Source organism: Hordeum vulgare, chromosome 2H (genome assembly GCF_904849725.1).
Source record: "Hordeum vulgare subsp. vulgare chromosome 2H, MorexV3_pseudomolecules_assembly, whole genome shotgun sequence".
Classification (NCBI taxonomy): domain Eukaryota; kingdom Viridiplantae; phylum Streptophyta; class Magnoliopsida; order Poales; family Poaceae; genus Hordeum; species Hordeum vulgare.
Genome location: NC_058519.1, coordinates 657,517,639 through 657,525,232, shown reverse-complemented (window position 1 = coordinate 657,525,232; position 7,594 = coordinate 657,517,639).

The following is a 7,594-nucleotide window of genomic DNA, read 5'->3' as shown; positions in this document are numbered from 1 at the left end:
TCAAGTCTGGCTTGATATTCTTTGTTGCTTATTTGTGACTAACATATCCAAATTTGACTATTTTTTCCAGTTATGTGAGGGTAGGAGAAGAGGTTAGTTCCCTGTTTTCTTTTTTTTAGGTTGCCACACTGAACATGCAGTTCTCCTATTTCGTAGATGATATCTATCCTTTCAGTTTACCTGGCAGAAACAAGGAGGGCTTGTTATTTGATCTTCAATCAAGCACCTGAGCTCATCACCATTCCTAGTTCTCCCTTCCCCGTTGGTAGCGGGTTCTGTCATTGTACCGAGGCCCATCTGATGCTCTCTGCAGCTCAGGTCCACCCTTCTTTGCCTCTCCGGATACGTCTGAACAATCTGTCCATTTACAAAAGGCTTAGCTGCAAATTCAAATGGACCAGAGAACATGAGCACATTACTTCTAAAAAATGATCAGATCAGCTACAAAATGAAATATTTATGAGGGTAATCTAAAAAACCTAGTTTAATACAAATATATTGAAATACTATACAAGCTAGACAAGAAAATATAATAGTAGTTGTGGTTAGTATCATATAACAACTTCACCCTACCAAAGTGCAGAATCAAAAGATGTTGACTTACTATACAAGCCGCACAGTTAAAGATAGTAGTTGTGATTGGTATTTCAACAACTTCACTGTTCTAAAGTGCAGAACCAAATAACAGAGATTTGAAAGTGTGTCAAAAACTAAAACATGTTACTGCCAAAACCAATTTAGTACACAAATAATTGCAATCCCTTCGGCAAAGCCCACAAAAAGGTGCACGAAGTTGTTGTAATAGCCACCTTCCAATTCAGTTAAATTTGGTCAATGGTATTCCTCACTATGATGTTTACATCTCTGTTGATTAATTATGTATAAAGCACAAATGCTACCGCATCTCTGCTGATTATATATAGTGTAATTTAAAGCAAAGTATCATAGAAAAAGTAAGCCAGGCCCCTCTTCCTCTTGTTCTTATCCATCAACCATGTTGCCATCATCTTGCATACGGTACGGGCCTTGACTCCATTCTCCACACGAAAGACTGAAAAAAATTATAGGCATAACATCTTGAAAAAACATGGGCATAACCAAAGCAAACTAAATCTATGAATGTGATTATGTGAATAAGCCGAATGAGCATAACAAAAAATCAATCTAATTAACTCTTTGCCAAGTGAATCACCAGCAATGTCTGTATACCAACTGAAATAGCTGAATTAGGGGGGACTCATTGAACATTTGGCTTGCAAGAATTTCATCAAACACATAACATGCAGAAAACATGGATCAGATTAATGGAGTTCTCGTCATATAGCAGTGGGGACTGGTGAGGCTCCTCTGTTACTCACCTCTGATTCCCTCCTCAGCGTGACTTGCTGCTCCAAGTCTGAGTAAATACCAGATCCTCCATACACTCGTGTATAACGGGAGAAATAGAGAAGAGACAAAGGGGAAAAGAAACAAAAGTGATGCAGGTGGTATGTTACCTGATGGTCATCAAAGGAGGGGGATCTGGCAACATTGGGCGACAAAGAAGAGGCGATGGCAACCATGGCAGCACCACTCGTGCTCAATCCGTCGGCTGGATGGGATGGTTGTGTACTACGGCTCAGGAGTGAGGGAAATGTTGCTTGCAGGGGCACGTCATCTTAGTTCCCCCACGGTCACCTTCTTCGCCCACTCGACCTCACGCGACAGCCATGGATGTGAAAGATGGAGTCACGGTGGATGTTTTCCTCTCCTCAACCCACGCCTCGTCCAATGAGAGCCACCTCCACCGCATCTTCGCGTGCATGAAAAGAGATGGGAGGGGAATACGAGCTGCTGGTGGAATGGGAGCCGGGATGAGGCGCCGGCGGCAGCAACGGCGACAACCCTAGCTGCCACTATGGGGAGGGAAAACGAAAATAGGAAGAAGAATCCGTGTGAGAACAAGAAAGGGATTAGGGATACACTGTTGTCTCTCTCTCTCTCTTGGCCAATGGCGAGTGGGCACATGGATAGCCCCATCAAGGGCCCTTCACACGTACGTTAATGTGTTTGATTTCTTTTGTTCCAAAATAAATGACTCAACCTTGACAAGGGAGTACAACACATATTTTTGATATAATCTCATTCACCCTTTAACTAATCTCTCTAGACAATTTAATCGACGAGTGCTCCCGAGTCTAATAAAATTAATAATATGAGGTTAAGAATCTCTAACATCAACTAAAAAGGGACACATCCGTGGCACTGTGGCTTGAGCAAAAACTTTTTTTCATGGATGTGACACTTTCATGACGATAATTATTATGATAAAAACACGTATCATCATAAATGTGGTGGGCTCCCACTTCTATGACATAAAAATTATGACAGAAAATGAGCTTTTCGTCATGAGCGGGCCGGACACGCACCTACATTATAGTCTTTGGAACCTCTATGACGTAAAAAAAATCGTAGTGAGGGCAGGGATTTTTTACAGATTTCCTGGTTACGGTGGGCAAACGGTGGGTGGTCAGAGATGCAGTGTGGTTTGTGCGTTTCTCTTGTACGCGTGCGTGTGTGAGGCGTTCGCTAGCTGCTAACTAAACACGAACGAGGCGTTCGCTAGGTGTTAACTAAACCTGAGCGAGGCGTTCGCTACCTTGCTAAATCCGAGTGATCGATCGATCGATCCCTCGCACTGCGGACCATGGGCGATCGATCTCGCACTACACATACTAAACCCAAGCGATTCCTTCGCTGCTAACTTAACCCGGGTGATTCCTTAGCTGCTTGTTGAACCCAAGCGATCCCCTCTGCGAGACATGAGTTGAGCCGGTTGTTGTTGGTTGCCTCTCGATGAACAATGCCCATTGTTGCTGCACGCAATACATGTAGTAGAACGATTGAGCCCGCGCGACGTGGTGAGCTGAGTTGGTTGGTTATGGATGAACAGTTCCCGTTGCTGCCGCCCACTCGTATGCCCCACTCCACCCGATGGAGTTGGTGCTAGATGAACATGACCCGTGGTAACAGTAGCCGGTGTTGAGGTTGATAAACAAGACCCCGATCGGTCGAGGAGGCCGTGTTGCGTTACGACACACCCCAATTGATACGGTGTTGGGTGGATGAACAAGACCCCGTGGAGGCTGGAGGAAGTTGGCGCTAGATGAACATGACTCGTGGTAGCAGTAGCCGGTATTGAGGTTGATGAACAAGACCCCGATCGGTCGAGCAGGCCGTGCTGCGATACGACACACGCCAATTGGTACGGTGTTGGTTGGATGAACAAGACCCCGTGGAGGCTAGAGGAAGTTGACGGTCGATGAATATGCCCCCGCGAAGGCTAGAGGAAGTCGACGACGGATGAACAATAGCCCGTGTAGTCCCGTTTTGCAGTATGCCACACCCCCTGTGTCGGTGTCAAAACCGACATACCTCGGTAGGGGGGGGGGGCGAGCTATGATATCAGATAGATGGAAACAAGAGACAAAGAACACGAGGCTTGTACCCAGGTTCGGGGGCCCTCGATGGAGGTAAAACCCTACAACCTTCTCTTGTTGTATTGATATTTTAGAGATTACAGAGTTGATCTACTTCAAGATCATGGATTTGTGGGCTAAACCGTAGGGGTTATTATGTTGCTTATGGTTGTGTTCTGTCGGCTAAACCCCTCGGTTTATATAGGCATCGGGGGTATCGGTTACCATCTATAGATCATATGTCGACTGGAATCTTCTCTCCCTTGAAGCGCACGCCAAGTCTTGAGTAGAATCCGGGATGCTCACACTTCATCACAAGGCCTCCGAAGTCCTTCCTCCAATGTGGGACCTTAGCCTGGCCAATAGACTAGGCCACCTCGGATGGGACACCATAATCCAAGAGTCCCTCAGTATCCCCCGAACTAGTCTTCGATGCCGAGCATAAGGATCTTCATCGGACAATCGTCTTCGAACGTTTACTTCGGATAGCCGAGTCTTGGCTCGACAGACAAGTTCCTGCCATATTTCGAGAACACCTCCGCATTTGAACTCAGAAGTTTACCTCGGCGCCGGTCCCACCGCGTGTCGCCTCGATTATCATGTTGCGTGAGAAATCGGGCCATTTATATGACCACCACTTGAAGTGTTGGTTTTTTCCTTTCTTTATTTACCCGCACCCGGCACATCTGAATCACATCCAAGTGAATCTTGGTCTTCCTTCCATCCTCCAGCGATATCCTCTCCAGAATTCCCGCCTCAAAAACTTTGTCAATCGTGGCAACCAACCAGAGGTATGCAAAATAGCCGGGACTGGCTACTGCATTAGGACTCCTCGGGAAGATGACACGTGGGGATCCGAATGATTCTACATGGCCGTTGTCCCCTACATGACCCAGTTCGGTCGGGTCTTTTGACCTTCTCCTCGGATCTTCCGAAGAAGCATTTCAGCTGGAGACCACGGAGCGCAGACCACAGACATGCCCCGGACGTGTCCCGCCTTGCGAATGACAGAAAATCGCTCTCGTGTAGCTGCTCTCTGAATCGACTCAGACAGAGATGAACACCAGGTTTTGCGTCGCGTAAAAACTGTGCGACTTTTCCGTTTTTCATTCCCTCTTATTGACTTACGAGTAAGCAGGAGTGGCCGGTAGAGATCCTACCTCGACGCCACGATCTGGCTCACGCCCACGCCATCCCACGAGCACCAAGACCGGGTCCTTAGCCCTACATGCACGGCACGCACAGGCGTGGCTTGTGCCTAACTGAACTTAACTGAAAACAAGGAAAAAAACTGCTAAGCTACTGCTATCAACGACTAGATTAAGTTGTCAACAAATCACCCCCTAATCTTGTCGTTGCTGATTTATTTCCTAAGAACTTCAGTCATGCCGATCCTCTTCCTCATCTCCTGGAACGCCAGTCGTCCAAGTCCTTTCGTCAGAGTATCAGCAAGTTGGTCATTGGTTCGAACGTAGTCGATGTCTATCTTTCCCTCCTCCACGCACTCCCGAATGAAGTGGTACCGGATGTCGATGTGCTTGCTCCGTTCGTGGAAGACGGGATTCTTCGACAGAGAGATCGCCGATTTGTTGTCGACGAACAGTTTTGGCGGCACTGTCTCCACGTTCAGCATCTCGCTGAGGAGCCGTGCCAGCCAAATCCCTTGACATGCAGCAGTAGTGGCAGCAACATACTCGGCCTCGCACGAGGAAATGGCCACCACCCTTTGCTTCTGCGACTGCCAGCTAACGGGGCTCTCACCAAGGAAGAAGAAGGTGCCAGTCGTGCTCTTCCGATCAACAATATCCCCGGCATGATCTGCGTCACTGAACCCTGTCAGCTTCGGCTTGCCATCCCCGCGCTTGAATGCGCATCCATACTCCAGCGTTCCTGCTATATAGCGCAGCAGGTTCTTCACCGCGGCGTAATGATCTGCAGCAGGGGCCTCCATGAACCTGCTCAGATAACCCACCGCAAAACTTATGTCTGGCCTTGTATGCGTCAGGTACCGCAAACCTCCGATGATGCTCCGGTAATACGTAATGTCCACTGCATCCCCGACGCCATCTTTGCTCAGCTTCAGTCTTGGTTGAATCGGTGTGCTGAGGGAGTTGCAGTCTGCCAGCCCAGCCCGCTCCAACAGCCGATTGGCATACGCCGTCTGACAGAGCGTGATCCGATCGCGCTCCTGGTGGATCTCAATGCCAAGATAAAAACTGAGCTTGCCCAAGTCACTCATGCGGAAGAGCTTTGTCATCTGCTGCTTGAAAGTCGTGATCTCCTCCAAGCTCACGCCGGTGATGATGAGATCATCCACATATACCCCGACGAGCAGCAGTGAACTTCCCGTGCCCCGCCTGTACACAGCGTGCTTTGACGGACAGCGCTCGAAGCCGAGTGTGATCAGACTGTCATCCAGCTTCGTGTTCCACGCCCTTGGAGCTTGGCGCAGTCCGTACAGGGCCTTGCGGAGCCGCAGCACCTTGCCTTCTTCTCCGGTCTGAACGTATCCCGGGGGTTGCTGCACATACACCTCCTCAAGCAGATCGCCGTTCAAGAATGCTGACTTTACGTCCATGTGATGCACCTGCCAGTCGTGGTGCGCGGCGAGGGCGATCAGTAAGCGCACCGAGTCCATGCGTGCGACCGGCGCGAACACTTCCTCATAGTCGATCCCTTGCCGCTGCACATACCCCTTTGCAACCAACCTCGCCTTGTGCTTGACGACGGCCCCCTGAGCGTCCTTCTTCAGTTTGTACACCCACTTCAAACCGATGGCGCGGTGCCCAGGCGGGAGCTGACACAACTCCCAGGTGTGGTTGTCCATGATGCTCTGCATCTCCTCGTCCATGGCGTCGCACCAGCCCTTCACAGCTTTCGCCTCGTTGTAGGACGCTGGTTCTTCTGCAGCTAGCAGACATGAAAGCTGCCCTTCCTCCTCGGCGAACAGGACGTAGTCAGCCAACTGTGTGTTCGGCTGCACAATACCTTCCTTGGCGCGGGTGCGCATGGGATGCACGTTGATCGCTGCCGCCTGTCCACCACCCGTCTCCCAGCCCTGCTCGGCGGACTCAGACGACGATGGCGTTTGCACGCTCGAGGACGTGGGCGTTGCAGCATCAGTGTAGGGTGACACAGACGGCATCGGTGTCGTTGGCTCCGCGTCGAAGGTGTCCGTGGTGACAACTGGCCAGTACGCCTCCTCGATGACAAAGGACCCCTGCACAGGTGCTGGCTCGTCTGCTCCCTCGGGCTTGCTCCAGTCCCAAGCGGCTTGCTCGTCGAAGACGACATCCCTGGAGACGTGCACCTTCCCTGTCGCCGGATGATACACCCGGTACGCTGCAGTGCCAGGCTCATACCTGAGCAGCACCATAGGTTGGCTTCTGTCGTCCAGCTTCTTTGCATTTGGGCGCGTCACTTTGACGTGGGCGATGCACCCAAACGCTCGGAGATGATGGACGGCAGGTCGCTTGCCGCACCACGCCTCGTACGGCATCATCTTGGCCACGCTCTTGGTCGTGGAGCGGTTGAGCAGGTACACAGCCGTGGTGACTGCCTCTCCCCAGAACCGCCCAGGGACGCCCTTTGCCTTTAGGAGAGTGCGAGCCATGCCGACGACGGTCTGATTCCGCCGCTCGACCACGCCGTTTTGCTGGGGTGAGTAAGGGGCCGTAAGCTGTCTCTTCACCCCCTGATCCGCGAAGTGCTTCCCGAGGCTGGTGGTGGTGAACTCGCCTCCGCGGTCCGTGCGCAGTGCCTTCAGACGGCGCCCTGACTCAAGCTCTACAGCCGCCTGGAACTGTTTCAGTACAGTTCCTGCCTCGTCCTTGGTCGCGAGGAGCCGCAGCCACATGAACCTGCTCTTGTCATCAACTAGCAGCAGGAAGTAGCGTTTCCCCCTCGGCGTAGGGGGAGAGATTGGGCCGCAGATGTCCGCGTGCACCAGCTCGAGCACCGTCTCCGCACGGTTCAGTGCCTGGTGCGGGAACGACGCGCGTCGCTGCTTGCCGGCGAGACACGCCTCGCAGACGCGGTCCGCCTCGTTGATCGGAGGCAGGCCACGCACCATTTCCTCGCGGGCGAGGCGTCGCAGGGCCTGGAAGCCGATGTGGCCATACCGCGCGTGCCACCGC